The 15,723-nt window shown below is 35.9% G+C and overlaps 1 pseudogene; it reads right to left on the bottom strand.

The window, feature by feature from the left end:
* Nucleotides 1-6,336: 6,336 nt before the first annotated feature.
* Nucleotides 6,337-14,873, bottom strand: LOC131224320 (uncharacterized; annotated as a pseudogene).
* Nucleotides 14,874-15,723: the final 850 nt, after the last annotated feature.

Genomic DNA, 15,723 nt, shown 5'->3' with positions numbered 1-15,723 from the left:
GAATTATTAATTCATGATTATAATTTTTAGACAATGATTGAGTCATGATTTCACATGTCACATATAGCTTACACATTAAGGTTTTAGTTTGATATTGAATTAATAACTTGATGATTATTAAGCATGGAAGGAACTAACTTGGGGAATTTATCCATCATGTTCAAATTGAAGAGAGAGACAGAGAGAGAGAGAGAGGGAATAGCCAGCTAAAAAACAGTTGTCGTCGAAAATGGTTACCTATTAAAGATCTTTAGAAAGGTTGACATAGCATGAAAGCCATCGATGGAAAAATCAAAAGCTGGAAGAATAAAAAGATGAACTATAAGGTATGTTTTGGTTTAGGTTTTGGTTGGCCTGAATGCTATTTTGATTATCAATGTTATCATGAAAATGGAGAATTGAACCTTTTATTTTGAAAAGCCTAAGCTTCATTATACACTCATGGAACTCAATGTTTAGAATTGTTCTAATTTGTGGATTAATACTTTGAACTAGATTGTGAAATTTACTGAGTGCTGGAGCTGAAGAGAATAATGCACAACATTGATGTATATTAAAACTCTATTATTTGGATTATTTTAAAAATCACCCAGGTTTATGGAATTTATCCTGTGTTCTTGAAGTATTTTTCGCATACTTTGCTTGGGACTAGCAAAATGCTAGATGGGGATTGTGTTGAGGGTCAAATATTACATATTGGACCCCATTTATTACTTGGTTTTATGAACATGATAATGTTTAATGTCCATTTTAATCATGTTTGTGTTACAAAGTGAACTTAAGAGCTTAAATTGAAAAGGATGTTAAAAACATGGATTTAACGCTCAAGAATCACCAAAGCCAAGAATGAATCTGATGAATTGAAGAATAAAGAATGCACATACCAAAGATCCAAGAAAACCAAGTCAAGAAAGAAGAAAATCAAAGTTTTTAAGTGAAATTGTGTAATCCTCGACTGGTCCTGACCTTAGCTCGACCAATCCAGGCTATGCACAACTAGTCCAAGACACCGCTCAACCAGTCGAAGCTTAATCGGTCGAGGCACCTCGACTCAAACTCTAGTGAGTAAAACAACTAAATTTTCATCCTGCTTGACTAGTCAAGGGTGTCCCACAACCGGTCGAGGAAGGCCCACGAACGGTCAAGGACGTCCCACGACCAGTCGAGCGTTACGAAATTTTTTTGCAGACTGCGTAAACTTGAGACGATTTCCAGAATTTTCCACTCGGTGCGAAAGTCTAAGGCCTAAAACTATAAATAGGGATCCCTGGAGCAAAAGGGTGGAGCCGCCATCTGGGAGTTCTTCTTTCTCTTTAGTTGGTCTTTTCATTTTGTTTAAGAGTTTTTAGTTCAATCATGTCTATGGTTGGCTAAGCCTCTTAGCTAGGGCTAAGAGGTGAAGCTTGTAGCATGATTGGGATGTTTGCTTTATTTTGATTCATGTTTTGTTGAACTCTCTTGGATCATAGTTTGATTATGAAGGAATATTTTTAGTTTTTAATAGTTTGTTATGACTTAAATTACAATATATCTGTGATAGCTTAAGATATTTTCTTTTCCTGAATTGAGATTGTGAAATTAGGAAATCCTATTGTTCATTATCGTCCCATGGGCATGGTAAGGTGATGGAATCCTCCCTAACTTTCACAATTCTCTTATGATTGGTTGTGGGTTAGGTAAATTGCTATTATTTGCCTTGTCTCCTAGGCATGGTTAGGTGACGGAAACACTTCCAAAACCTCACCACTCTCATCCATTGATGATTAGATCCATGAGAAGTTCAAAGATCTTACAAATCTATTCTTATCAACTAGATAAGATAGGACTCTGATTCCAGTTATGTCCTTGAATCATGCACGATCGCTTCCCAATTGCTACAAGTGGATCCTTGGCACCCTAGTTACAACATTTGAATTTGTTAGCTTTAATTACTTTAATCACAATTACTCTCTCACATATTCCAGATTTAGGTTTTCATCTTCTTCTAGTTTTAGTTCTAGTTACTTTCAGAAGACACATGAGTTCAGTTCCAGTGGATTCGACCTCGGTCTCACCAAGATTATTATTGCATCGCGACCCTACACTTGGGGTTGTGAAAATTTGTCATATGTTCACATTGATGCGTGATTTAGTTTATGTATTAGTATTAATAGAAATCACAACCCACAAACAATACACATTATCCTTATAGGATTTAATTTTACATATGTGGTTTGTATAACCCTACGTGAATTGGACCCTCTACTGGCTTGGAAGTCATAGAATTACTTTGCCTTAATTCCTTGTTTGTAAAACTTAGGCATAGGTTGTTACCAATAAATAACAAAATTTAAAAAAGTCCTATCCACCCCCCTCTAGGACAGCTAATCATACTTCATACTTTAGTACTAGTGGTTATATTGCAATTTCAATTGGTATCAGAGCGGGTTCCTCTTGAAGGGTTTAACAACCTAATGGGAGATCTTTAAACTGAAGTTAGGAATATGACTAACGGAGAGGGAGAAGTGTTAATAAACACTGAGGAGATGAGTGAGTATGAAACACTCATCTCGGAAGTAAAAAAAGAAGAAAATATACATAATGCCTATGATCAACTCTATTCTCATAGCATCAATGTCCTTAAAAGGCTTGGCATTGATGAAACAAAAGTAGGCAATGGTAAAAAGATCTAGATAAAGCACTTGACATTAATACTCATCTAATCAATGATCTTCAACAATATCATGCCAACGATGAGAAGCTTGAAAGGACAACAACTAGTCAGATTTTAGAAATTCAAGAACTGAATAAACATATAAATCAATTGGAATCTGAAAAGAGCAAATTGAAATCAGATAACTCACATCTAAATACTGAAAACCATAAACTAAAAATAGATGTAGAGAAATCTATACATTTAGTTGAACTAAGTAACGAGTTTTCCCATAGTAATGAAAGATTAGAAAGACTTCAGGGAATGGGGAGAAACATTAAAGATAAGAGAGGTCTAGGACATGAATCATATAAATCAAGCCCTTCTCTTACATCATCTGTCACTAAATGTGTTGCGTCAAGTAACAACACAAGAAACAATTTCTGGTTGGAAGGTACAGAAAAATTCAAAACAACTAGAAATGTAGCAAAGAGAACTTCAAAGAACATATTTGATGAAGAAAGAAAGCATCTTACTCCACCCAATATGATTGAAAGGATAGAGGAGTTACTAAAACAGGTAGCTTAAATGAATTAGAAAACTAAAGAATTGATGAAACAAGTAAATCTGATTCAATCCAATGAATTCCTTGTCTATCAACCTCAAGGAGAAAAACAAAAGAAAACATTACCTCCAAAGAAGATGATAAAAAAATGGGTAATAAAGAATAAGAACAATTGACTTGTAATTCATACCGTACTAACAATAGGCAATAGTTCCAAATGGTATCTCAATAGCGGTTGCTCCAGACATATGACTGGTGACCGGACACAGTTTTGTGATTATTTAGAATTTGATGGTGAGTCAGTGACATTTGGAGATGGGAGCTATGCTAAAATAATTGGACGGGGTACAATAAATGGGTCAGGATTGCCCGAAATTGAGAATGTTCTTTGTGTAGAAGGATTAAAGCACAACCTTCTAAGTATCTCTCAAATCCGCAACAAAGAACACTCTGTCTCATTCTCTAAAGACGTGCGAGATCTCAAATCTCAAAGGAAAGCTAATCATGAAAGGCCTTCGCACTAATGATAACTGCTATTGGATAGATAGTAAAGGAGACAGTGTCCCATCCATGAGATGCCATATGGCCTTAGATGCCAAGTCCAAGCTGTGGCATCAAAGACTTGAACATGTAATTTGGCCAAACTATACTCTAAAAACTTGGTGAGAGGACTATTTATGATTAAAAATAAAGAAAAGATTGTATGTGGTGATTGTCTTAAAGGCAAACAAATTAAAGTTGGAAATGAAAAAACAACCACCATAGTAACTTCAACAGCACTTGACTTGCTACATATGGATTAAGTGGGTCCCACCACGGTTAAGGGTCATGGCAAAAAGCGATATTTTCTGGTAGTGGTAGATGATTACTCCAGATTTACTTAGGTCACTTTTCTTGGGGAAAAATTTGATGCATTTGATGAATTCTTGAAAATGACTAAACGTCTCCAAAAGGAAAAGGGATATTGTATTAAAAGAACAAGGAGTGATCATGGTGGGGAATTTGAGAATGAAAGATTTCAAAAATTCTGTGATAAAAATGGAATCCAACATTAATTCTCAGCCCCCAAAACACCACAACAAAATGGAGTAGTGGAAAGAAAGAACCGGGTGTTGAAAGAAATGGACTCAGTAATGCTTAATAGCAAGAACATGGCTAAAAGTTTCTAGGCTGAGGCTGTCAACACTACCTGCTACATAGTGAATTGTGTATATCTCAAAGCAGGATTAAACAAAACTCTGTATGAGTTATGGTGTGGAAAATTGCCTAGTGTCAAGTATTTTCGTTTCTTTGGTAGCAAGTGTTATATACTTAGAGACAGAGAACACCTAGGAAAATTTGACTCTAAAAGCAATGACGGTATTTTTCATGGATATTCTCTAAACAGTCGTGCTTATAGAGTATACAATTTAAGGACACTTACTATTCAAGAAACCGTCAATGTGGTTGTTGATGACTAACTTAATGATGATAATGGTCCTTCAATTAATATAAAGGATGATGTAGAACCTTCTATAACAAATTGATCTAATGAAAAATCCACGTCCTCTCCTAATCCTCAATCATCTGGTAATATACCATTCATTAAGGATCATCCTCCAAATCAAATCATTAGAGATCCTAATGAAGGTATTTACAGTCATCTCTGCTTCACCTCAAAGATTGAATCAAAGAATGTTGTAGAAGCACTACAAGATGAATTCTGGAGTGCAGACATGCAAGAAGAACTACAATAATTTACGAGAAATGAGGTGTGGTAATTAGTTCCCAAACTAAAAAACCAAACATTATTGGAACCAAATGGATCTTCAAAAATAAATTTGATGAATCTGGGAATATAGTAAGGAATAAGGCAAGACTTGTAGCACAAGGATATTCTCAAATCAAGGGCATTGATTTTAATGAAACATTTGCCCCCATAACTCGTCTTGAGTCTATTCGAATTCTCATGTCTATTGCATGTGCCCTTAAATTTAAACTATTTCAAATGGATGTGAAGAGTGTTTTTTCTTAATGGTATTCTTGAGGAAGAAGTATATGTAGAACAACCAAAAGTATTTCTTGATCCAAAGTCTCCTTAACATGTATATCAGTTAAGCAAAGCTCTTTACGGTCTGAGACAAGCACCCCGAGCATGGTATGAATGCTTAACTCAATTTTTACTCAATCACCAGTTTTGTAAAGGGAGTGTTAATAAAATGTTATTCACAAAGAAGACTGGGAATGCCTTACTTATTGCCCAAATTTATGTAGATGATATTGTATTTGGTTCCACATGTGAAGCTACTGCTCACGAATTTGCTGAACTGATGAAATAGGAGTTCAAAATGAGCATGGAAGGTGAGCTGAATTTCTTTCTTGGTTTACAAGTTAAATAAATGGCTAATGGGATCTTTATATACTGGTCCAGGTATGTAAAAGATTTAGTAAAATGATTTGGACTTGAATCTGAACGTACTCATCCATTACAAGAAAAAGGGCAAAGGCTACGGCCAAAAACCGTAGCTAAAGACACTTTGCTATGGATCTAGTCCGTAGCACGTCCGTTGCTATTGGTAGGGTAGCCAAAGGTCAAAAAACCAATTGCTATGGATTATATCCGTAGCAATAGATATCAGTAGCTACAGACAAAAGCCGTAGCTATAATTTCTGTATCAAAATGTACCTACGACTATGGAGAATATTAGTGGCTAAAAGTGGAATGAAATCCGTAGCAATATGCTAAGTTAGCAATAGCTATGGTTTTCAGAACAATAGCTATGGCTAAAATCCGTAGCTATTTTTTAAAAAAATTTAAAAAATTATAATCATGGTGCCTGCTTTCATTGCAAGAAACCGCTTTGATTGATAACTCATCTAAGCTTAATGCTGATAGGAATAGTACATAAAATGCAATCAGGAAAAAAATGATGCATTTATTACAAATAGCAATCAAATCATATAATGCATTCCATGTTCACATTTCTAAATAAACAATATTTCACTTTGCTCAACCTATCATAAGAATTACAAAAAAGGAACCTATTCAAACTTTAGCTTTGACTCCATCTCCAAATACTTCCTACGAAGTTCTTCCATATCCCCACTGCACATGAATGAGATGGGAAATAAGAATTATGACAAGAAATTAAGAGAAAACCTATCTTTCATAATTGCTCTGGCGAGTACGCCGGCGTAGATGCTCCTTTTCAAGATCTTCCGTCAAAGAAGAGATCTGAATTTCCAATTCCACTATCTGAGACCAACAACAAGAAGAGTGGTTACATACAACTAAGGCAGGCCCTCATGTGCAAGAAACAAATACACTTCAACACAGTAAACACCCTCCATATAATGCAATAATGATCTGAATTTCTAATTCCACTATCTCTTCCTTTGCTTTCTGCATGTCCTCAATAAGCTATTACATATATAACTAACAAAATTGGAACATACTTGTAGAAACATTACATAGTAAGAGAGAAAGACATGAGTAAGAAAAGGAGGAGAGAAAAATCAGGCCAAAATGTTTCTCATATATATATATCATCAATTTCATTCCACTTTTAGCCACTATAACCTACATCTAGATCTGCTTCATCAATTTCGAGATAATACATAAACACGAGCCTGTCCAAATGGCTAGGCCACCCATATGCTGTCCATAGGAAATGAACAACTTCATCATGGTCATAACAGCGATTCCCACCTTCTGGGGACCCTCGCTCAACATCCGGATAGCTTCGACGTAAATACAGAAACAAACTAATTAGGAACTTACAACAACAAAAGTTTGTGACTAAAATGTGATTTTCTAACTTAGTTAAAGTAACTACTACTTTTTTTAAGGTTTATGACTGAAATGTGATTTTCTCTGAGTCTAGATATAACCTGACTGAGTCAACTCCTTAAGTTAGGTCAAGCCTTCGAACTACGATTCATCAAGTGGGTTCTGACATCCAACAAATAGATTCGAAAAAACGCATCATTGTAAAAGTGAAAAATCCATATCCACAGCCCACAAATGCTAGCAACTAATGATGCAGCAACCTCAATTTAAGTGGAACAGATTATAAAGATTAGTAGGAAAGGGAGCGAACAAATTCCATTGTAAAACATCAACTCAAATGATGAAAAAAGCCCATCCTTGCACCTGATTGGAGCAAGGTACATAGTCTATGCATAAATCAAGTATTAATACCATAACAAATAGAACAAAGAGTGACTTGAAGACTGTCAGCAAAACAGAAGTAACAATGAATGTAGGAAAATAAAAGCACCTTTGCCTTCACCACCATATCAAGCTTGACATCTGCATGGGTGAAACAACCCCTTCGAATGCACTAGCCTGCATATGAAAAAACATGTGCCTTAAGAATTTTGTTTCCAATTGGACCCTGGCACAAAATGCTTGTAAAAGTGGATTGTGTGCTAGGTAAACTATAGTTAGTTGGTCACCAGTTCCCTTTTCAACGTCCAGCTAAATAAAAGCAATCAATCATCGTGAAAAAATAGAAAGAAAACCTAAATGGAATGATTGCATTAGATTAGGCAATTGGAATTAAAAACCCAAAAATCCAAAACAAACCCAAATCATTTTCCTAGTGATTTTGGTAGATACTTAGATAAAGCTTTTGTAGTGACAATAATCCATTTGCAACTTGAAAATTAAAAGACGAGTATGGACTCAAATCTACAGTATGAATTGATTCATCCTACAATGAATATCATCATACAGAAAAGTTGTGCCCCAAAACTGAAGAACTAAAAATATAGAAAAGGACAAGGATGAGAAGTCATAAAAAAAAATAAAAAAAAATAGAGACAATACTTGAAGAGCACATGCTCATCTACTCAATTATAAACTCTGAAAAACAAAGAAAAATATGCATCATCTAAAAACCAAATAAACATCTAACAATTCATGGGAGTGAATGCTTCCCCATACTTTTGTTAAAATATTAATCTTCCCATCTCTTTCTTTAGATCCATAGGTGCCTCAACTTGTTGGACAGTCATGGCCTAAACAAAATTAGCAATACATAGCCTCCAAAACAGATAGTATTCAATTATCAACTTTCTTTCAGAAAGTTTTAAATCTCAAGTTTGTAACACTAGAGTAAAATGCGAAATATCGCATGGACATTTCAAACATGAGAATTATATTCAAATTATCCCACATTGTTATCCTAACTGTTGAATGAGTGGGCCTTTCTAAAACTTGTTGTCCAACTACTTTTGGACACTTAGAAACATCTAATCAGTAAGATATTACAATCTAGTACACCTTAAAATAGCAAACCTGGCATTATTGATGATGAGATGAAGCCTCAAATCACAGAAGTGCCCCTGTTTACAACCAGATACAACTTCAAAAATTCACTACATTGGAAATACATTCAAAGTTGTATTTTATTTTCTTACAAGAAATGCACACCAATAAGACCTGTAGCATGTGCAACCAAAGCCCATAGAAATCAATCCCTATTCATTCATCTGATCACAAGATATGAATGTCTCGGACAACCTAATTATTAAAAACCAACTCAAGATCAACCGTCATAATTCAAATTTCAAGAGCATAAGAATTTGAATTTTTTATTTGGGATGAAGAAACATGAAGAAACATTTCATGGTATCAACTCTTTGAAGAATCATAGTCCACCAATATTCAGTTATGAAACAACAAACCACGGATAAATAAAGAGGTATTAATGCAATGTTAGGGCTGACATTCTGGAGAATAGACTAGGTTTCCATTTTGTATAAGTGGGACCCACGGCTTGAGTGATCCAAACAATTGATATGGTGGGTCCATCCATTGATGGCTCATGCACTAAAAATCTCCTGGACTGTAAGATTATACATAGATAATATACAGCATTTTCTTGCTTGAATAAAAATTGTTGCAACATATTCTTACTTAAAATGGTTAGATTTTCCCACTTGGGAGATTTCCTTGCAATGTTCATCCGCAATGGGGCACATTATATCGTCGGCTTAGACCACTCAAACATGGACCCCACAGGTATGAACTTAAATTGACAAATTATATCACATCTTTTGACGAAAAGATTATTCTTCACCATCTCTACGTGAAGAACATACTTGGATTCTGCATAAAAAACCATGTCCTGTAAAACCCAAAAATTTAACCATTCAAAGATATACTCGATGTGAGTATAAAGGATGGCATAAGCAGAATTTTATTTTCACCCAAGGAGATTGTATTATACCTGAATGCTAGATTTGACAACGAGTGAAAGATGGGCAGTGGAGAAGAGGGAAAAGCCCATTGGATGTTCACCCTTGAAGTTCAGTGAGAAGCCTCATAGCCCAGCAACCATCTCACCTAGTTCTGGAGTTCTCTCTCTTTGAGATTGGTCGGAAGACGAGATATGAAGATCATATGGACCTGCAAAGAAGGCATTGAAATAACATTTCTAAGGAAGAGAAAAAACAAGAAGAAAGCATTATCCTCTACCAGAAGCACCTCAATTCTATTATTCCCGCCACAAACAAGAGCAATAAGCACAATTGGTTCACACAAAAACATGTGGTATAAGAATCCTGTATCTTAGAACAAAAAAAGAAATAAAGAAATAAATTGTTAGAGAGTATTAATCACAAAGATTCATGGTTTGAGATGCTAAAACCCCAAGTTCATGTATTGGTGGGTCGATTATTAGAAAGATGGCTGCATTTTCATTTGTAATATGCATACATTTGAAACTTTGTTCTATCTCCACTTTGTTATTGTTGGAGAAATAATGCTACCAATGTCCAATGTGGCTCAAAATGTTGAACAACTTTGTTTAACTTTAATCAGAGGTCAATATGAGAACATTCAATGAAAATTTTGCAAGCCCTTCACAGAATATCCTTTCCTAATGTTTTCAATCTGAAAAGTGCACATTGCTAATCTAGCCATTATGAAAAATTGAATGGCAATATGATAAATAACATCGGTTGTGGAATGCTCCAGAAGAACATCACTAGAATGCTGAGGAAATTCAGGAGTCGCTGCACATGTTTCAGTGGGCACATCTATGAACGATCCGGGCCATTGATCAGGTGGGGGCCCTCTGACCCAAAAAGCAAGATGGTCTGTTCCTCAAGTGGCCAGATGTCTATGTGGAATATATTCAATCATCTTGTCATAACTTTCTCATCCATGTGCAACCACCTGAAGAGTGGACTAGCTTGATTTCTGGGCCATAGAAATGTTTGCATTGACCCCTAGCTGATGAATCACCCAGATATCTCACATAAATGCCATGAATCACCTCTACAATCTCTACTCATATGAATTACTCAGTACTTTAAACATTGAAATAGTACAAGAAGAAGTGGGAACAAAGATTTTCAGTTTTTGCCAACTACCATGAACCAGAGGGGAAATCCTCAACAGTATACAGAAAAAAAAGAAAAAGAAAAGGAAGAACAAAGTGACAACATTTGGTATAGTTGAGTGGAGAAGAGGCAACTGTTGTAGCAAAGAGGTGATGGGAAATCAAATTGTCAAATGACATTAAATTCTAGTTAAGTAGTGCATTCTAATTCAGCTTAGCATGATATACCATGTCATGGAATTGCAAAAATTATCATAAATAACCAATACAGAGTAAGTTTGTGCACCCATTTATCAACCATGGGGCATAAATTGTCACCAACACCACATCTAATCAAGAACAATAGCCACATTTAAGGCACAATTTGACTTTGTGATGATTTGACAAGAGAGTCCCTCATAACATCTAAAAAGTCCGGTCGAATACTTACCTTGAGCCTTATGACAACATCTACGGCTAGTTTAGCAGAATGCTCCTTGTCCTGGGAAAGGATTTTTGAACTCAAAGTGGTCATAGCTATCTTCTTCAAGTCTGATTTAAACTTCTCTGCGTTACAGCAATGGCAGTGTGCGTTGAGACATACCAGAAACACAAAAAAATGTAACATCATTAAAATATTAATTTCACCTTCCTTGCTTTTTTTTTATTATTATTATTAGCACATCATCAACACTTCTATTAAAGAAAGAAAAAAGTTTAAAAGAAAGAAATAAACAATGAAGATGCGTATGTATCGTACCTCTAAAATCCTAAATCTCAATAGCATCTTAGGTGAGTCTTGAATGGATGTTCATGGGAGAGTTAGGGAGGATAAAAGCTCTATAATCACTGTCGATATCTTTTCTCCTCAGGGAATTCAACATCTCTTCCATAGACAAAGTAGAATCAACTAGTGGTGGATAACCCAGGTAGTTTAAGAAACCCTAATGTGGGTGAGATCTATGATATTATCCATGAGACCAGGTGCTATTCTACTTCTTCCCAGTTATGGACTTTAGTTATCAGAGGGTGTGTGGTCTTAGAGCCAGTCTTGCACCAAGGGTACAAGTTGTTGTAGTCGAAGAGTAGAACTTTGATGCCGACTTCTGGGCATTCAACTGCATATCTAGGGTTGTTGTCGATCAACACTTTTTCTCCCAAGGACCTGCAAAAGACAGGACTTATAGTAAAATGATAAGTCATCTGTGGGAGATTTAGACAAATCACTGCATTGGTTTCATTCATGGAAGTGACATGTTGGACATGGTGCTATGCCTACATGCCTACACACTTGCAAGATCCAAGCCTTTGACCAAGTGTTACCTTCTATGTACATAATCAAGCACAAAAGTTAGGCTAGTGTACAGAACTAATGAACAGATTAAAAAGTTCTTTTAGCTATCCTGTTTTCTACGGCGTGGCTTAGCTGGTGACTTGACCAGGCTGATTTTTGGGGTCAAGGATGCACCTGGTAGGGCTAGATGTTTACCACACATGCCAATATAAACCGGCTGGCCAAATGTGTGGGATTAGCAAACCTTGTGAAAGGCATGTGGCATCACATTCTTTTATGCAAGTATAAAATATAGAAAGATGCATCCAACTAGAGTACAAACACATTAAGATGAGTTATCCAAATATAACACCAAAACCAGGAATAACAAGAGTCATTTTGTTCAAATGGACATGTTAATGCATGCCCAACACATTCACAACATGCTTGAGAAAAATAAAAACACAATTCTCAACATGGCCCTTTTTTTGGTAATTTTATAACATAATGGCAATTTTTCTTACCACAAAAAGGGTGTCAATTTTTCAAAAAACTGGACTGTTCTTGTCAAACAGGTCTCTGTCATTGCATGACTCACACAAAATTTCTTTATTAAGAAATTGAGCATGACTTCAGCTAACAGAGTGAGCACTAAGAGGCAGTTCATGTTCTTTCTTTATTTCTTTGAAAAGCTAAAGGTCAGTGCACACATTGTCTCCTGCCATTTGGAGAATGCAGGAATCTAACTAGCATTTCATATTTACATTTTCAAATACCTATTTAAAAAATGCCCGCCCATCATTATTAGATGGGGAGAGATGTGCACAACACTCAATGAACACTATGCGCACACAATAGTTCCCAGAAAAAAAAAAAAAGAAGAAGAAGAAGAAAAGAAAAGAAATGTTTCCTTATTCTAACATCAAGTCTCTTGAGACTCTTGAGGTAGCCTTGTCCAACACAACATATACATGTCAAAAACCAACATATGTTTAAAGTTAGATAGACGTGGGTATACGAAGCATGCCCAAATGGCTTCATCGAGGTTTTCAAACTGCAAGACTCAGGTTTTCATGGTCACCTTTTGTGAACCTTAGCATTTATCAGAAATTATAAGATCCCAAGGAGGGAGTGGTTACTTGCAAATCTCTGATTTGGATCTTGATGACGCATCCAAAGCATAGTGATTACCGAAGTGGATTTCCTGAAACAATCCTGGATAATTCTTCTCGATTCATTCAATTGTGTGGTCTTTGATAGCATTTTGGTGAGATCTATTCAAATAAACAGTTCAAAATCAAGTAAATTCAAAAACTGAGAGACTAAAGGATGTTGATTTCATTAAAAAGATATCCTAAAAATGAGTATAAACATTAAAGCACTCATGTGACAACCGACAAATTGCAAAATGTATACAATCTAAGAAGAGCCTGGTGAGCCCCTGGAATGGGATGAATTCCTTTCATGAAATAACCTGTCTTAAAGAACTCATGAACACGGATATTAGCTGCCACAATAAAAGAGCAATACTCTGAATAGAGTCCATAGAGCAACATCAACATTATATGTATCTTAGTCAGCATGTAATTGTTAAGTATAAGAAACTTTCATGAATGTATTCCCCACTCTGCTTTGAAAATTTGATCCAGTACATGAGCAACTCAATGATTAAATTAGAACAAATGGAGACTTGGATTGAATTAAAAACCCAAGAAAACCCAATTAAGTACTTCAGCCAGTTTCAAGTCAACTTGAACTCTGGCCACTGGTGCCTATCAAGTGCATAGTGAATTTCAAGTTTTTAACACTTGATTTCACTACATCAAATAAAGAAGAAATAAGTTTGACTAAAGATGCATGATATGATGTATTACAATCAAATAAAGCATAAAAATGTATTGAATGGTACCTTCTGTGCGAGAACACTTCCATATCTGTGGCAGAACAGAAGATAAAATGAATCACGCACAAGTAATGGATGTCTAAAACAACCACAAAAAAAAAAAAAAATCATTACCCAAAATCCATCTAAAAAGGCTTCCCTATACTGGACTAAACACCAACAAATTCCACGAGGCTATCATCACATACCCTGAAAAACTCATATACATAATACTCTGAAACCAAGTGTTTGAAGCATAGCGGTCAACAATAAATTTGTTCAATGCTGAAAGGAAGCTTCCAAAAACTGCAGAGAAAAGAAATGGGAGAGAACTTGCATAAAAAAACCAGAGATGGTAACACAAATTTGCTATTGTTGAAGAAAAAATCACCACATTCATTAGGCACCATTGATCCCTCACAGCGTGTGTTTCTTCAGGCAGGAGAATGGAGAGAGATAGAAGAGATGGCAGAGATGCATTGGAGAGAGATGGAACAGAGATCGGGAGGGAGAGAGAGGATTGGGAAAGGGAGAGATTAGGGAATGGAGAGAGAGAGAGAGAGAGAGAGAGAGAGAGAGAGAAATAACCCCTTTTTAGGCGCGACTCTGTTTTGAGCGTGCGCCCAAATTTGGGTGTTGTCTCATGAAACGGACCGTGGACGGTCCTAATAGGGGCTCCGTGGGGCTCACTATGATGTATTTTGTTTATCCATTCCAACCATTAATTTTATTAAATTATTTTAGTTCATTATCTCAAACTTAAGTTAGACTAAAGGCCCAAGTGGACCACACCATAAGAAGAAAATATGATTTAATCTCCATGTTTCCTACCGTGTGGTCCACTTGAGCTTTCGATCTAGCTGATTTTTTATTTCATGCTCTAAAGTAATATTTACAAATATATGGATAGCTTAGATAGAACATATTATTTTTTTAGGCCTCATAAAGCCCCTTACAACGCTATTAATTATTAATGGTGTATCAACTTTTTAGCTACAGATTAAAACCATAGCAACCATAGCTAAGGTATATATCCGTAGTAAAAAACTAACGTGGTCTGAATCCTTTGCCCCTTTTTTTAGTAGTGATCATACACCCATGAGCACCACACTCAAACTTTCCAAAGATATTCATGGCAAGAGTGTGGATCAACACTTGTACCGAACTATGATAGGCAACTTACTATACTTAACTACAAACTGACCTGACATTGCATTTAGTGTAGGAGCATGCTCTAGATTTCAAGCTGATCTTAAAGAATCTCATTTATTTGCAGTTAAACGAATTATCAAGTTTGTATCGGGAAATACTAATTTTGGCTTATGGTTCCCCTTTGACACATCAACTATTATCTTTGGGTACTCAGACGCCAATCGAGCTGGAAATTTTGATGACCGTAAGTCAACCAATGTTGGTTGTTTTTACATCAAAAATTTCCTTGTATCTTGGCATAGCAAGAAATAAAATTTTGATTTCTGGGTTCTATTGGTTGGCAAGAAATAAATGATACCGTGTTTGAACGTTTGGTCAATTCTTCTTACATAGAACCTTTTGAGATTGACCCATTTCTGGGTTCTATTGGGTGGCACAATCTACTCTATTTCGGGGGTGAAGTCCAATATGATCTTGTTCATCAATTTCTAAAATCATGTCATGCTACTCATGATGACCCTCCCTCAATCAACATTAATCACGTGAATACAACCCAGGACATTACTCCTGAAATGCCAAGTCACCTACTGACACTTAGAGTTACCCATACACCTCCATCTGAACGATCACTGAATCATCTTAGTGTTTGGGGAGAAGTAACTCGAGCCCTATGTGATGGCTCGACAATTTCGAGAAACAAACGAAACTTCTTGTCCTCCACACATTTGAGCCCCACCTTCAAAGTTCTACACAATATTTTGAGCACAAATGTGTATCCATGTGAAGTTTTAGGAGATATGCTCTCTTTGCTTATTCTCAATATCTTGTATGATATTCATCAAGGGATTGAAATTTGCCTACTCACCCTCATTCTACGACAATTGATGCTTGTCGTCAAAGGAATACATT

This window comes from Magnolia sinica, chromosome 13 (genome assembly GCF_029962835.1).
Source record: "Magnolia sinica isolate HGM2019 chromosome 13, MsV1, whole genome shotgun sequence".
In the NCBI taxonomy this organism is placed as follows: Eukaryota; Viridiplantae; Streptophyta; class Magnoliopsida; order Magnoliales; family Magnoliaceae; genus Magnolia; species Magnolia sinica.
The sequence above is the reverse complement of the archived record's forward strand: the minus strand, read 5'-3'. Positions and strand labels throughout refer to the sequence as shown.